This window comes from Hyperolius riggenbachi, chromosome 7 (genome assembly GCF_040937935.1).
Source record: "Hyperolius riggenbachi isolate aHypRig1 chromosome 7, aHypRig1.pri, whole genome shotgun sequence".
NCBI lineage: Eukaryota > Metazoa > Chordata > Amphibia > Anura > Hyperoliidae > Hyperolius > Hyperolius riggenbachi.
This window is the reverse complement of record NC_090652.1, coordinates 145,612,283-145,628,969: the sequence shown is the minus strand read 5'-3', so window position 1 is coordinate 145,628,969 and position 16,687 is coordinate 145,612,283. Positions and strand designations below refer to the sequence as shown.

Below are 16,687 nucleotides of genomic sequence, written 5' to 3'. Positions count from 1 at the left end.
AAAGGATGGGAATAAAGTTTAGAGTCAATTAAACACATTTTTTTATTAGAGAATATATATTTTTAAATAGAAAGAGGGACAAAGTCCTGAAAGAGGTACAAATGAGGAGGAAAGAGGGACAGATGCACAGGGCACCCAAAGAGGGACTGTCCCTCCAAAAGAGGGACAACCTGCACATAGTATTCAATATCTGTTAAACCTCATACTACATGAAGGTGGTAAAATTGGTTAGTGATTGACCAATCATATTTAAAAGTGTTTACCAGGCTTGACGACCAGCTAACGCCGATTGGCGTAAACTGGTTGTCTGCGGGTTACCATGGAAACGGCCGCTCGATCGAGCGGCCTTTCCATGTCAGTTCATGGAGGGTGTCTCCGTGAACAGCCGGAGAGCCGCCGATAGCGGCTCGCCGGCAAAATGTAAACAGGCGGGGAAGAAATCCACGCTGTTTACATGATACGGGGCATATCCGTCCTGCGCAGCCCAGGAAGGGAGAGGGAGGTAAGGGGAGGGAGGGAGCGCACAAAACGCTGCGGAGGGGGGCTTTGAGGAGCCCCCCCCCCCGCTACCCACTAATGGCCGGCGGCGATCAGACCCCCCCAACAGGACATCCCCCTAGTGGGGAAAAAAGGGGGGTAGTCTGATCGCCCTGGTGCACTGCTGATCGGTGCTGCGGGCTGTAGAGCCCACGCAGCACCGATCAGTGAAAATTCCCCTGGTCGGCAAGTGGTTAAAGATCAGGCAGAAGGCCTTTGGCGTGGTCCTCCCAAAAATAAGGGTCCATACACATAATTTTGATTGCCCAATTTTACCACTTCTATGTAGTACGAGAGCCTAACTACACAATCTGTTCATAGTGTTCAAAATCTGTTAGACCTCATAAAAGTGGTAAAATCTGCCAAGCAAAATTTGATGTGTATATGCGCCCTAAAGCCTGGTACAAAAATCCAAATTGTATTGGCCAGTAACTGGTCAATTACATCACCTCCTTGTATCATGAGGACCAACAGATTTTGAATACTATGAATATCAGATTGTGTAGATAAGCTTTTATGATACATGGAAGTGGTAAAATTTGCCAATTAAAATTGGATGTGTGTACCAGGCTTAAGTCAGGTCTTAGAGTGCACATCCAATTTTGAGTGGCCAATGACTGACCAATTTTACCGCTTCCATGTAGTATGAGGGCCAACGGATTTTGAATACTATGAACAAATTGTGTGGGTACGCTCTCATGATATATGGAAGTCGTAAAATTGTCCAATCAAAATTGAATGTGTTCCAGGCTGTAAAACCGTGGCAAAGGTGCCTTCCCTCCAAAACCAGAGATTTAAATCTTTGGTTTATTAATTTATTTTCAAACGTTTGGGGGCAGATATAGGTTTGAAGAGGAAATGAAAGCTACAGCAAGAATTGGCTAGGAAAACATTTTTCTTGAGATAATTTCACACGTTATCAATACGTGTTTTTGGCCCCAGGAAACATTCAGCATTTGAAATTACTTCTTTATCTGCTTTTTAGCACTGTTTTAATTGTTGGCGCTGTTAATTTATTCTTTAGATACATTGAAAAACTATCACTTGGGTCTTGAGAGAAAACTCAGGAGAAACTTTAATTGAGTAGGTATCTCAGTCTGATGGCCAGCACAATTCATAAATCAGAATTATGGAAGATAAGCTGTAGTGAGCGCCATACGGAAAGTCAATGAGATGCTTGATAATTCTGGCTTGCATGCAAGTTTAAAGGGAACCTTAAAGAGATACTGAAGAGAGAATAATTCTCACTTCAGAGCTACCTGCTAAAACGCCGCTATCCGCGCGGCTAAACGGGGGTCCCTTCACTCCCAAACCCCCCCCCCCCCCCCGCAAAATCAACGACCAAATTGGTCGTAGATTTTGCTGCTCCCAGAGGCAGGGCTAACGGCTGCAGCCCTGCCTCTCAGCGCGTCTATCAGCGGCGCATCGCCGCCTCTCCCCTGCCCCTCTCAGTGAAGGAAGACTGAGAGGGGCGGGGGAGAGGCGGAGATACGCGCTGACAGACGCGCGTGGGGCAGGGCTGCGGCGGTTAGCCCTGCCTCAATCAGGAAGAGATCCCCGGCTGCACAGAGGGGATTTCGGGGGGTAAGGGACCCCCGTTTAGCCGCGGGATAGCAGCGTTTTAGCAGGGGCACACATGCCCCTGCTAACTATGAGCTCTGAAGCGAGATTTATTCTCGCTTCAGAGTCTCTTTAACTGAGAGGGATATGGATGTTTCCTTTTAGACGATACCAGTTGCCTGGCAGTCCTGCTGATCTCTTTGGCTGCAGTAGTGGCTGAATCACAACCCTGAAACAAGCATGCAGCTAATCCAGTCTGACTTCTGTCAGAGCACCTGATCTGCATGCTTGTTCAGGGGCTGTGGCTAAAAGTAATAGAGACACAGGATCACCAGGAGAGTCAGGCAACTGGTATTATTTTAAAAGGAAAAATCCATATCCTTCTCTGTTTAGGTTCCCTTTAAGGCAGATTGTATTGTATGCAGCTAAGAACTGGGCCCATCAAACGCACTTCAGGCTAATTTTGATTTGACCATTTCCAAGCTGCATAGAATTTGCAGCTTATTTGCAGGAAAGACAGAATAATTACCACATTTGTGACCATTTCTACACTTGTCCCGTATAAAGTGGATTTCTTAGTGTTTAAGCAGGGGCGTAACTAGGAATCACTGGGCCCCCCTGCAAAACTTTGGATGGGGCCCCCTCCTCCCCCCTCGCTTTCTGCACAGGTAAACTGAGAACCAATGTTATTCAGTTGGCTAGTGCACACTGCAATGTGTTTACCCCATGCAGATAAAAACAGACAGCAGTGAAGTACTGCATGCATTTTCTCTATTTGCTCCTGTGATAAATGTGCATGTTCACACATACAGACACACATGGGGCTTGATTTACAAAGCGGTGCTAACCTACTTAGCACGTCTAAAGTCTTTAGACGTGCTAACCAGGGTGCTAAGTAGGTTAGCATCGGATTTCTCAATCAGATTGCGCGCAAAGTTTTACGCGCGCAAAGTCCTATGCGCGCGCTAAGTCCCATAGGCTTTAATGGGCACTTCGCGCGGAGCGCCCTGTGCAGGGCGCGCGTAAAGTTTTACGCGCATAAAGTTTTGCGCGTGAAAAGCTCGTTTAGACGTGCTAAGGGGGTTTTCACAGGCTTGCTAATAGTTAGCACCACTTTGTGAATCAAGCCCTTGGTTTACAGAAAACACATTCAGAAAACCGACAGACGAGTGTGCTCCCAGCCTCAGCTTATTACACTCACTCTGTCCATCTCTGACGGAGCTGAACTGGCTCTGCATACTCCTTTAGCATCACTACAGTACAGAGCACTTGGGAAAGGGCTGAAGAGGCTGGGGGCTGGGTGCTGTACACAAAAGCCTGCTGCACACTGAATAGGGACTGTCTACAAATGTTTGTCTACAAAATTTTGTATGTTTCCTTATTAGTGGCTGAGCAGATGCAGTCATTAGAACAATTGTGCAGAGAGCAGAACATTTTTTCTCTCTGTGCCCTTAGTTGTCAGTCTCTTAGGACAGGGAAGAGAAACTTCAACCCGCCCCCCACCCCCACGGGGCCCTCTGCGGCTTCTGGTCCCCCCTGCGGCTGCATCCCTTGCAGGGTCTATTGTTACGCCCCTGTGTTTAAGTTTAGCTGGTAGCTCATCCAGAGGCAAGGTTTTGTACAAAATTACATTTTTTTATGGATCACAGAAGAGTGTCTCCAGACTTGTATTGCACTGAGCAATACCCAGAGGGTAAAAAAAATCATTTCACTATCTATCCCCTGTGTCATAGCCTCTACAGGTCATTGAATAACAGGATAAAGGCAATCTGGCCATGGTGATTTTGTAAACTGGGTACGATTAAAGGTCCTCTAAGGGGGAAAAAGTTTGTTATATCTCCCTTTGAAAAAAAAAATCAACATTTGTTTGGAAGATAATTACATAGTTGTCTAGGTTGAAAAAAAACATTTGACCAGTCAAGTTAAACAAGACCACTGCACCTCAGTTCATAGGAAAGAAAGTCACAAGGGCACTGCAACAAGCTATTACCTTCCCACACCTTGCATTCATATCGATGGATGCCCTTCAAAGTTAAAGGCCACCTGAAGTGAGAGGCATATGGAGGCTGCCATATTTATGTCCTTTTAAACAATAAAAGTTGCCTGGCATTCCTGCTGATCTCTTTAGCTGCCATAGTGTCTGAATCACACACCTGAAACAAGAATGCAGCTAACCTTGACAGACTTCAGTCAAAAACATTTGATCTGCTTGCCTGTTTAGGGTCTATAGCTAAAATTGTTAGAGGCAGGAGATCAGCAGGACAGCCAGGCAACAGGTATTGTGTAAAAGGAAATACATATGGCAGCCTCCGTATCCCTTTCACTTCAGATGTCCTTTAACAAAGCATCCAAGCCCCTTTTAAATGCAAACATAGAATATAACACAACTACTTTCTGTAGTGAGATAGTCCCCATTAACTGCCCTTACTATGAAGAAACCCTTTTTAAAGAGGAGCGGTTAGGTATAGGGTCTCAGAGAAAAAAAACACATATACTGTATCAGTAGCTAAATATTGGCTCTACTTACATTACATATGCATTTCACTGTCCACGTTTGGATTTCACAGAATTTTTATATAGTATTTGCAGGGACTGATGCTCCTGACAGCTCATGGCACGTTCCATGTTTGTCTGTCTTGTATGAAGCCAATTGTCATGTAATATCCTCCCTTACCTTGCTTCCTGATGATTCAACTCACAAAAAAAGATCAGGATCAAAGATCCTAATGGTTCATGATCCGGATAACACTACTGTGCAGTGAATATTAATTAGCCATGTGGCTGGGAACAATAGCGGACTCATGCAGTATACTCTAACAGAACATGTGCCCTGTGAACAGCACATTGATTTTAGCTGGGCTGCAAGTTACAAGCTGCTGTAACATGAGCCTGTAACTTCTCACTGTGAAAGCAGCCTTAGGGCGGGATAGGGAAATGAAGGGGAGGACCAAGGTAGTGCAGTGGGGAGTAGAAGCAGCCCCAGAATGCTTTGCAGTATCTGTTATGCGTCCGGCCGGCCTCCTTAGGAGCTTGGGAATAACGAGCCTTGCTGTTCAGCAAAAATCAAAGTAAGAGTGATTTTTAACTTCAGTATTGCCTTTTTGGCTTCCTTCTAAACTGTTTAACACAGGAGAATAAAGGTTTAAATTAGCTTTTGCAGCCTGACAGTTACTCTTTAAATGTCACGATCATGAGGAGTTGTGTCAATTCTACATGATTTTGTATCATCTGATAAAATGCCAACATTACTATGGCAAAATGTATTCCACTAGGTCACTAACAAAAACCTTGAAGAGAACTGAACACAATTTGGACCCCTGCAGAATCATTTTTCAATTTCTGACTATGATTCATTTTGTATATAGTGCTCCAATACCCATAATTCATTGCATTGCCAGTGGTGTGCTGCCTCCTTTTTTGCTTGTGGAAGTTTCTGTACTTTAGTCACTTCTTCATCCATATGCACATATTTTCCCCTTGTCTCTGCATCCTCTGCTTCTGCACCAGGCTAATGTGAGGAACAGTGTAAAAAACCTTTACAAAGTCCAAGCATTGCTTTTGCAAGATATAGATTGGCATTAACCACTTCATAAACTGATCATGTTGGTAAGATGAAAGCTGACTTGACTAAATCCTTGTTGAGGATGTGAAATAAGATTATGATGTGCTATGTAATCTTGTATAGCGTCTCTTAGAATACCTACCGTTTACAGAAAACTGATGTTAAGCTTACAGGTCTATAGTTTCCAGACATTTTTTCTTGATTTTGACAATGTTTTGAGTGTTCATGTGGATTCTTATGTGGATTCTTTCTAATATATATATATATATACATACACACAGACACAGGGTGTGCAGAATTATTAGGCAGGTTGTACTTTTGAGGAATAATTTTAATATTGAACAACAACCATGTTCTAAATGAACCAAAAAAACGCATTAATATCAAAGCTGAATATTTTTGAAAGTAGTTTTTAGTTTGTTTTTAGTTTTAGCTATTTTAGGGGGATATCTGTGTGTGCAGGTGACTATTACTGTGCATAATTATTAGGCAACTTAACAAAAAACAAATATATACCCATGTCAATTATTTATTTTTACCAGTGAAACCAATATAACATCTCAACATTCACAAATATACATTCAAAAACAAAACAAAAACAAATCAGTGACCAATATAGCCACCTTTCTTTGCAAGGACACTGAAAAGCCTGCCATCCATGGATTCTGTCAGTGTTTTGATCTGTTCACCATCAGCATTGCGTGCAGCAGCAACCACAGCCTCCCAGACACTGTTCAGAGAGGTGTACTGTTTTCCCTCCTTGTAACTCTCACATTTTATGATGGACCACAGGTTGTCAATGGGGTTCAGATCAGGTGAACAAGGAAGCCATGTCATTAGTTTTTCTTCTTTTATACCCTTTCTTGCCAGCCACGCTGTGGAGTACTTGGACGCGTGTGATGGAGCATTGTCCTGCATGAAAATCATGTTTTTCTTGAAGGAGGCAGACTTCTTCCTGTACCACTGCTTGAAGAAGGGGTCTTCCAGAAACTGGCAGTAGAACTGGGAGTTGAGCTTGACTCCATCCTCAACCCGAAAAGGCCCCACAAGCTCATCTTTGATGATACCAGCCCAAACCAGTACTCCACCTCCACCTTGCTGGCGTCTGAGTCGGACTGGAGCTCTCTGCCCTTTACCAATCCAGCCACGGGCCCATCCATCTGGCCCATCAAGACTCACTCTCATTTCATCAGTCCATAAAACCTTAGAAAAATCTTGAGATATTTCTTGGCCCAGTCTTGACGTTTCACCTTGTGTGTCTTTCAGTGGTGGTCGTCTTTCAGCCTTTCTTACCTTGGCCATGTCTCTGAGTATTGCACACCTTGTGCTTTTGGGCACTCCAGTGATGTTGCAGCTCTGAAATATGGCCAAACTGGTGGCAAGTGGCATCTTGGCAGCTGCACGCTTGACTTTTCTCAGTTCATGGGCAGTTATTTTGTGCCTTGGTTTTTCCACACGCTTCTTGCGACCCTGTTGACTATTTTGAATGAAACGCTTGATTGTTCGATGATCACGCTTCAGAAGCTTTGCAATTTTAAGAGTGCTGCATCCCTCTGCAAGATATCTCACTATATTTGACTTTTCTGAGCCTGTCAAGTCCTTCTTTTGACCCATTTTGCCAAAGGAAAGGAAGTTGCCTAATAATTATGCACACCTGATATAGGGTGTTGATGTCATTAGACCACACCCCTTCTCATTACAGAGATGCACATCACCTAATATGCTTAATTGGTAGTAGGCTTTCAAGCCTATACAGCTTGGAGTAAGACAACATGCATAAAGAGGATGATGTGGTCAAAATACTCATTTGCCCAATAATTCTGCACTCCCTATATATATATATATATATATATATATATATATATATATATATATATATATATATATATATATATATGTTTGCCATTTTACTTTTAGTGTAGTGTATTGAAATGTAATTTGCTGTCCTATTTAATAAGTAAACCATAGTGAAACCCTGAACTGACTAAACAAAGTTAATATAAATGTTGTAGTTGTCCCTTTGGAAGTGTTACCATATTGTGATTGCTGTTTCCCAAGTTTGCTTGAACTTGCACTTTTGAAACAATTAGTAGTGTATTTGAAATTAACAAATCAAGCACAGTATTTCCCTTGCTAGGTTCAGTTACAGTTTGAGTAAGGTAATTGTCCAGTAATATTGATAAAAACCTGTCAGGTTTGCTAGAGTGAGCTTCAATGCTTCTGTAATTGTACTATTGTTGATTACAACATACACCGATAAGCCACGAACATACCTTTCTTCCAGCATAAATATTCAGCCATACAGACTTCACACCATCAGTCTGCAGACATTTCTTCATTCAATAAGTGATGAAGGAGTGTTAACAGACAGACCTCTACACCTTCATCTATCCCTTCTAAATACACTGTACCCGTCCAAATTGACTATCCACTCGACTATCATCCATGCATGCTTCAATTATTCCCACAATATCAAACACTTCATTTTCCATTGCAAACCTAAGTTCGTCAATTGTATTTCTAAGATTTCTTGATTAGCATGCAATCTATGCTTTCACCACCACAGTTTCACCTTTTTATTAATGCTTGATGGCAGACACAAACGTTTAATCACCTCCTTACACTAACCAGTTCAGCGTATCTGGACGAGCATGTTCGTCCAGATAGGCTCTGCTGCTGCGCGCGCGCTCCCGCTGCTAGCCCCCCGATCAGTGAATGGGAATATAGTTCCCATTCACCGATCTATGTCCCCCGCAGAAAAACCACAGATCTCTCATCAGAGACCGCCGTCTTTCTGCCCCAAATTTTTTTCCCGTCCTCTTTCTAGTTCCTGGATGCGCGATCATTCGCATCCAGGACTTTTTTGACTGTGGCCATCTTGTGGCCAAATAGTAAACTACACCCACATACATTTTTTTATTAAACAATGACATTATTTTACATTTAAAATAAGCTGTTTCCCTCCCACACCAAAAATTACCCTAATACATTTTTAAATAAAACAAATTACAAAATTACAATAAAACAAAACAAAACCACATAAATAGTTACCTAAGGGTCTGAACTTTTTAAATATGCATGTCCAGAGAGTATATTATTATATTATTTTAAATTATAAGCTTGTAAATAGTAATGGATGCAAATTGAAAAAAATGCACCCTTATTTCTAAATAAAATATCGGTGCCATAAATTGTGATAGGGACATCATTTAAACGGTTTAATAACCGGGACAAATGGGCAAATAAAATACTTTTTTTACTAGTTTTAATTACGGTTGCGTATATCAATTTCAAACTATAATGGCCAAAAACTGAGAAATAATGATTTTTTTTTCATTTCTTTCTTAATCTTCCTGTTAAAATGGATTTAGAAAAAAATAATTCTTATTAAAAAGTACCACCCAAAGAAAGCCTAATTAGTGGCAGAAAACATGAGATATAGATCAATTCATTGAGATAAGTAGTGATAAAGTTATTGGCGAATGAATGGGAGTTGAATGTTGCTTGGATGCATGAGGTTTTCGGCACTGTGGGGCTGAACCGGTTAATACTACTAGAGCCGAAGCAAGATGATAATACAGGATCTTCTCAAAAAATTAGCATATTGTGTTAAAGTTCATTATTTTCTGTAATGTACTGATAAACATTAGACTTTCATATATTTTAGATTCAAATACACACAGCTGAAGTAGTTCAAGCCTTTTATTGTTTTAATATTGGTGATTTTGGCATACAGCTCATGAAAACCCAAATTTCCTATCTCAAAAAATTAGCATATTTCATCCGACCAATAAAAGAAAAGGGTTTTTAAAACAAAAAAAGTCAACCTTCAAATAATTATGTTCAGTTAGGCACTCAATACTTGGTCGGGAATCCTTTTGCATAAATGACTGCTTCAATGCGGCGTAGCATGGAGGCAATCAGCCTGTGGCACTGCTCAGGTGTTATGGAGGCCCAGGATGCTTCGATAGCGGCCTTAAGCTCATCCAGAGTGTTGGGTCTTGCGTCTCTCAACTTTCTCTTCACAATATCCCACAGATTCTCTATGGGGTTCAGGTCAGGAGAGTTGGTAGGCCAATTGAGCACAGTAATACCATGGTCAGTAAACCATTTACCAGTGGTTTTGGCACTGTGAGCAGGTGCCAGGTCCCCTAACTCCAGGTTCCATTTAATAACTTATGGCTCCTTGATCCAGAATAAGTATGAAGATCAGGCATGACTGAACTTTGGATATATGAAATGTTGCTGCTAGTGTGTGACTTAAAGAGGGATTGTCAGCCACAAAATCAAATTCCATTTACCCACTGCTTTGTGTTTATTATGCAGTCTGGAACCTCACCCTGCATTGCAAGCACTCCAATCGCTGACGAGAGGAGGAGAGGGAAGCTTGTTATCATCCCTCCCACATTCCTGCTCTTCACTGATAGGCTGAGGGTAATTCAGTGTGAAGCCGTTTGAAATCTGATCTTGCTGTGCTCACATGTTTACAAAGCAAGCTAGCTAGGATAGTTCTGATAATAGGAAAAGTATTGGCTTCAGTAAGAAGGAATCAGAATGGTAATATTAATTGAAATCAAAATGTGGACAGTACAATACATCTGTTATGTAAGTGGAACAAGTAGTTATCTACTTATATATGCGTTTTTTCCCTGGCATAGTATGACTAACCCTGCTGCACACTGTTGCACACCTGAGGGAAAAAAATCTGCTCTGGGAGCATTCTTGCACATGCGTGATCACAATTCTTTCCAAGATGTGCATGTGCAAAATGCTCTCAGGAATGGCTGCCATGCACAGTGGCTCGAGGCCCAGACAATTCTGAGTTTTGTAAGAGGAGCCACATCAGGGTGAAGGAGGGGAGCTCAGAGAAACTGAGAGGCCAATTACATATTAAGGGGCTGGAAGAAGCCCAAGGTGAGCTAACATCTTAGAAAGTGGGAAGGGGGGGGGTGTGCAGGTGAGCTTCCAGTCAGCATACTCACAAGATATGGATCTTTATTTTTTTATTATTTTAAGTAATGAACACAGCAGCTCCTTATTCCATTTACTTCAGGCTTCCTTTAAGCATTTAAACTAGTCCTTACACCGATCTTAAAGTATACCTGTCATTTTCCTCACCAAAATAAATCAAGGGGTAAACAACATATAGAACACTACACAAATCTGGGCACTGATGAGTCAATCTGTCAGGCATGTTAATGGTGTTACTAAAAATTCTACTTCCACTTGCTTAGCTGATTATGTGACTCTTTTCAGCGTACCAGCAGCGGTTTTCTTTACCTGAGTTTCCTGCCAGGATCACTTTAGTCCCTAATGAAAGTCACAGATCTGCCAGAAATCTGTCAGGTCAGCAGAATTTGTTCAACAGAACAGATGATCACTGTCGTAGGTGTGCAGTGAAGGGTAGTAGTGAGGGTTCCCTTTGATAGCTGTATCAATATCTGTAATATCCAGCGTAGATGCTATTTTGTTCTCTGCACCTGATTGGATATATGAAATCAACACAGTGGTGTCCACCAGCACTGTTTGTACATTTATCTGATCTTATAAAATTCTTCCAGATCAATATGACAGCCTGTGTAGCCAGCATAAGGCCTCTTTCACATGGAAGGCCATGTCTGCGCTCAGATGTGACTCCATAGGAACAGCGACGACACTTCCAAAGGAGTTTTCAAATTAGATGATAACATGCCATAGGGTCACAGAGAAGAGACGCCCCTGTGAGGATAAAGATGGGAGTGAATAGATTGATGGAGGAGCGCCCCAGACAGACGAGTAAAGATGAATAAAGACGCCAACATCTTTGATAAATATAAGAATGATCGTGATGTATGATTTTATAATAGGCAAACACTAAGTAAATCATGTATAAATTAATCTTGTAAAAAAATAAGCAATTTTAGTGCATTATGTACAACAGAAATCCTCTTTAACCTCTGAACTACCCTGATTCACCCCACACTCTGAGCTAAAGACCGTCCTTCAGAGCTGAAATTGCTACAAGGGTACACAAATGACATGCAGTTCACTTAAAATTCTACAATATCCTATGTAAAGCCCCATCTACATGATACGATTCTTTGTACGTTTCGTACGTGGGGTTGCAGTAACATAGTAAATGTTCCTTACTCAGCCTAGCTGTGAGTATAAATCTTTAGATCTTAGAGATATTTCATGCCTCGGGTCCCATATGTTCTCAGCTCTTTGCACAGAATCACAGGTAAAATAACTTGCATGGTCCTTTATAAAAACATTCCCTATTAATGGCTCCAGAGTCCATCAGCTCAGCTGCAATGGAATATAGAAACAGATGAACGTTCTCCTGTCTAAATTCCACTGAACATTTTACCACCCTCGATAAACACATTTTATCTTAACCAAGTCTGCTGCAGCATGCTAAAACCTCAAAACACTGTAGCTTCTATTTTGTGTATAGCATTTTACGTCTGCCACAGCTGGGCAAATATACTGTATCCTTATGTGGAAGTGAAATAGTTAAAGCAGCCCACACTCTTCTGCCCTTCAATCTCCCTGGAAAGAGACTTTGTCTATGTTGGCACATCACCTCCTCTATATTTTAAGTACAACCAAAAATAACGTAAGGAAGTCAACGTGGTGGTTTCTTGGATCGCTCCAAAAACATCCCCGCTACATCCGGATGTCGCTCAGATGGCCGAGACTCTGAAGAACACTGCAAGAGCAATAAGGATTTTTAGGGGCATTATGGTAGTGTAATGGAAACACATCTGCCCCCAAAAGTCCCTCATTTTCCCTGCGGTACACAATTATGCTGAATGACGTGGCATTGACGGCTTGTGACTCAGCTAGAAAAGAGAAGGGTACAGTTAGTGGAATACAGCCCAAAGTACAATGCTAAATTCTACATCAAAAACGCTACAAAAGACAATGGCTTCAATTCATCAAAGGGTGTTCGATAACAAAACCCCAGTCCTTAAAATACCGCATTCGGTATTTTACACTTCACTGTGCTAATTCATCAATATTTTCCCATGTGTGGTAGAGGTTCGTTAAGTTACCGAACTACAAGGCTTCAATTCATCAAAGGCTGTTCGATAACAGCAGAGTGGTGCAGAGCAGCTTGGAATGTCCCTGTGTTGTTACAAGCTGATAACTATAGAAGGCATCCAGACATCCCTTTAGATGTAAAGGTGTTATAGTTACTGTTATTTATACTGCCTCTGCTGCTCTGAATCTGTCCATCAGTCTTTCTTAACATTTTATTTATTTGCCACAACGTAGATGAACTTCCTGGAGACATTACAAATGCCATGCTTGGTGATTTCACCACCAGCATCTTTGCATTATCAAACAGGGCCTGAAAGGGTTACACCACCGAAGGGAATCTGGGGATATCTTTTGTCCCGTTCTCTCTGCTCACTGTCTGGGGGGTCTGAAAGCTTGTGTGGAGAAGCCTGTGTGACCTATCAGCAGCACTTGCAGGAGAACAGGGGCTGTTTCTATTGGCTGCCTGCTCCTGCTAATCATGAAAACATTCACACAGAAGGCTTTCGATGCCTGTAACGACAGGGGAGATAAACACCGAATGTGTTAGCGAATGTGGGAACCTTGATGAATTAACATTTGTTGAGCACATGTCGGTAATTTATCTCATTGCTGTGTCATTTCAGCTTCTCATTCGGTAACAGCTTTGATGAATTAACATTTTCTAAAGTGCTCCGTTAAGTCAGCTTTTTTTAGCATTACCGAATGCGGTAATGCTTGATGAATTGAAGCCAATGTTACTTACTAGTTTACACGCAATATACTATAAATATCTCTGAAGTGAAATTCTGCTTTTGTTTAACAAAAACAGCCTCCTCAATTTAAATCTGTACATTCCAAATTGCACAAATCATTTTTCTTGCAATTTTTCTTTTGATTTTTCATGTGTGGTCTGGTGAATTTTGTTTGATAAGCAAATTTTTGTGTGCCATTTTTCCGTAACTACAAAATTCATTTACATGAAGATGTATCTGATTAATTTCAAAATCATGCACAACTTTTCACACAAAAAATGCAAATTTCAGCTTTCTAGCATTGAAACACAAATCAAACATGGAAACAAGAAAAGTAAACCTGCTGTTTAAGTTTAAAATGCAGTAAAATAGCAAAATGCAAATTGCATACAAATGCACAAAAATACGATGCCAATATGAAATACAGTACATGTGCGACGAAAGCTATTTTGGAAAAATGCACTCGAACTCTAACAATTGTGAACCCTGCCTATTTCTTGTAAAAGCAATAATTTTAAAACTTTTAAATATTGTTTTTATCCTTTTGGCGCCTCTGTTCTCTATCATAATACTGATTGTATCCACCTTTGGTGGAGGGGGATACCCCTTCTTCTTTTTCAAGCCTACAGAGAGCGACTTCTTAATCCTGAGTGGGGACAGGCTAATCTCCTCACCTGCCTACACAGTGGTTGCCTGGAGGTAACCCTGGTTTGTGAGTATACAATTCATACTCTTTCTAATAATCCAATTATCTTGACATACTACACCATATCGGGCTCTCGGTTCTTCTCTTTTTCATATTTCTTGTAAAAGTACTCTATATATTTCTTTTTAGGGAGTACTGTTGCCAATGGAATGGCCAGGAACTCCCATTTAGCTGCAGGAATACTCAGTTACACAGGTCAGGAGCTATTGCTACACATTTACAATATCTGGATTGATCTACTGACAGTAAAACTGGGTTGGCACTTGGATTACCAAATGCGATTTTGCAGTGCGATTTTCCTGGCCAGTGCATTTTGCGATTCTCATTCAGGGGAATGCATTGTGACCACACCCAAAATGCTGCTTGCAGCACATCTGTGATTTGTAGAAATTGCAAATGCTACAATGAGAATGGTCCTATAGGGATACATTTTACAGTGCTGAAACGCTACTGAAAAGCGCCCCAGTGTGAACCAGCCCTAACGCACCAGTTTCTGTGACACGGTAGTACTTTATATACACATACAATGCAATCATGCTGAAATAATGATTGATTCCAATCAAGTTTTTTTTTTTTTTTGTGAAAGCGTTCGTTTCCACTATTGCGGTGCGGAATCGCCTGGATTCCACCGCTGGTGAAATCGCATGCGGATGCGATTCCGCATGCGTTTTTTGCCACAAATTCGCATGCAAACTCGCATAGGTGAGGGTATATGCGATTTTACCCATGTCACTGCCTGTGTGAATTTACATTGGTACCTATGCGAATTTGCATGCGAATTCGCGGCAAAAAACGCATGCAATTTCCCTATTAAATACATTGTGTGCGATTCGCCTGCATTCCACAAGCACGCGAATTCTGCAGGGTGTTCCGTGCAGATTTTCTCCGCACAATAAAATGCTCCCACAGACGCATAAGTGGAAACAGGCCCATTCAATTATATTGTCTATGCGAATCCGCATACACAAGACACATGCGGATTCGCGATAGTGGAAACGAGCCCAAACACTGATTTCCCCTTTATAGCAGGGATTGTTGCAATTTACAGTTACCATAAATTAAAATTTGTATTATATTAGTACTTTAATAACAATAAAAGTATTGGCACATTGAAAATGAACAGAGACAACAGGAGACCAAATAACACAATATGTAATGATCAAGTGAAGGAATATAAGTATAGTATAGACTCTATACTATAGAGCTACTCACAAAGGTGGATTGCATGAGGGGCAACCAACCATTTTAGGCAGGTGGAGATATTTACCCGGCTCCACTCGGGGTGGCCAATGGACTGGATGTGGCCTCTCTCTTTCAAAAAGGAACACTTAATCGCCTCCACAATGGCAAACACAATGTGGGGCTTGGAAGGACCCCTCCAAACTCGAAGGTTGAGGGGTGTAAACCGCACAATCGGGGAATGAGGCGCCCAGAGGTATATAAAACTAAGTTAAAAACACTAAAATTGAGAAATGGGGAGGTGGCTTACCTCAATAACGACAGTCACATATATCAATAATAGGGATTGAACGACTCTGCGCGCTCGTCTCACTGCTCTGTATTTAAATAAACACAAATTTTTGACTTGGCGCCCGCTCAGCAATGAGCTGGGACCACCATCAGCTGTTCTAGGAAGTGTTATGATGTTCGCTAACGCGACAACGTCATGAAGCACGCTGTGCTGGCTTATCAGCCATTTTAAAGGGACTCCAAGCAGTGCAAAAATTATGGAAAGATGGATATCATTTTAAAGCTCTCTTTCTCCTCTTTCTGGCGACACCTAAATCGTCACCCTACGCCTTTTAGTTTTCTCTATTTTCGCGATTTAAATTGCGGCCGCGGCAATTTCAATCACGAAAATAGCGAAAACTAAAAGGCGTAGGGCGGCAGTTTATATATCATTGGAAAGAGGAGAAAGAGAGCTTTAAAATGATATGCATCTTTCCATAGTTTCTGCACTGCTCGGAGTCCCTTTAATTGTGGGCTATCAATCCCTTGAGTAAGTTTACCATTCCCTCCCTGCATTCCACCCCTGAATGATGTAACTCATCCTCAAACCTGCATCTTACAGCACATGCTGCATCTTTGCTTTTCCTTCCTACTGACATACTTGTTTTTAACAGCAGGCTTAGGCCAAGTGCACGCCAAAACCGCTAGCAGATCCACAATACGCTAGCGGTTTTGGGAGCTAATTTCAGAGCGATTCTAGGTATGTTTAGAGAGGTTTTCTAAACATACCTAGCGGTTTTGGGTGCGTTTCTGTGTAGCCGATTACACATTTTGTTACAGTAAAAGCTGTTACTGAACAGCTTCTGTAACAAAAACGCCTGGCAAACCGCTCTGAAGTAGCGTTTTTCAGAGAGGTTTGCGTTTTTCCTATACTTTACATTGAGGCAGAAACGCTTCTGCAAACCGCAAACGTGCAGCAGGAGGCACGTTTGCAGTTTACTACAAACTTCAAACCGCTGGTGGGCACCATCCCATTGAAATACATTAGCCAAGCGTATTTACATGCGGATGCGGCCGGCGGATCCCACCTAAAACCGCTCAGTATGCACTGGGCCT

At 41.6% G+C, this 16,687-nt stretch overlaps 1 long non-coding RNA gene across 2 annotated transcripts in view; it reads right to left on the bottom strand.

Moving 5' to 3' along the window:
* Positions 1-9,383: 9,383 nt before the first annotated feature.
* Positions 9,384-16,687, bottom strand: part of LOC137524632 (uncharacterized) — a 185,306-nt gene continuing 178,002 nt past the window's right edge. For both annotated transcript variants that reach the window (XR_011022746.1, XR_011022747.1), the window contains exon 5: positions 9,384-12,483. This is a non-coding gene — a long non-coding RNA (uncharacterized lncRNA). The remainder of the gene's footprint in view (positions 12,484-16,687) is intronic.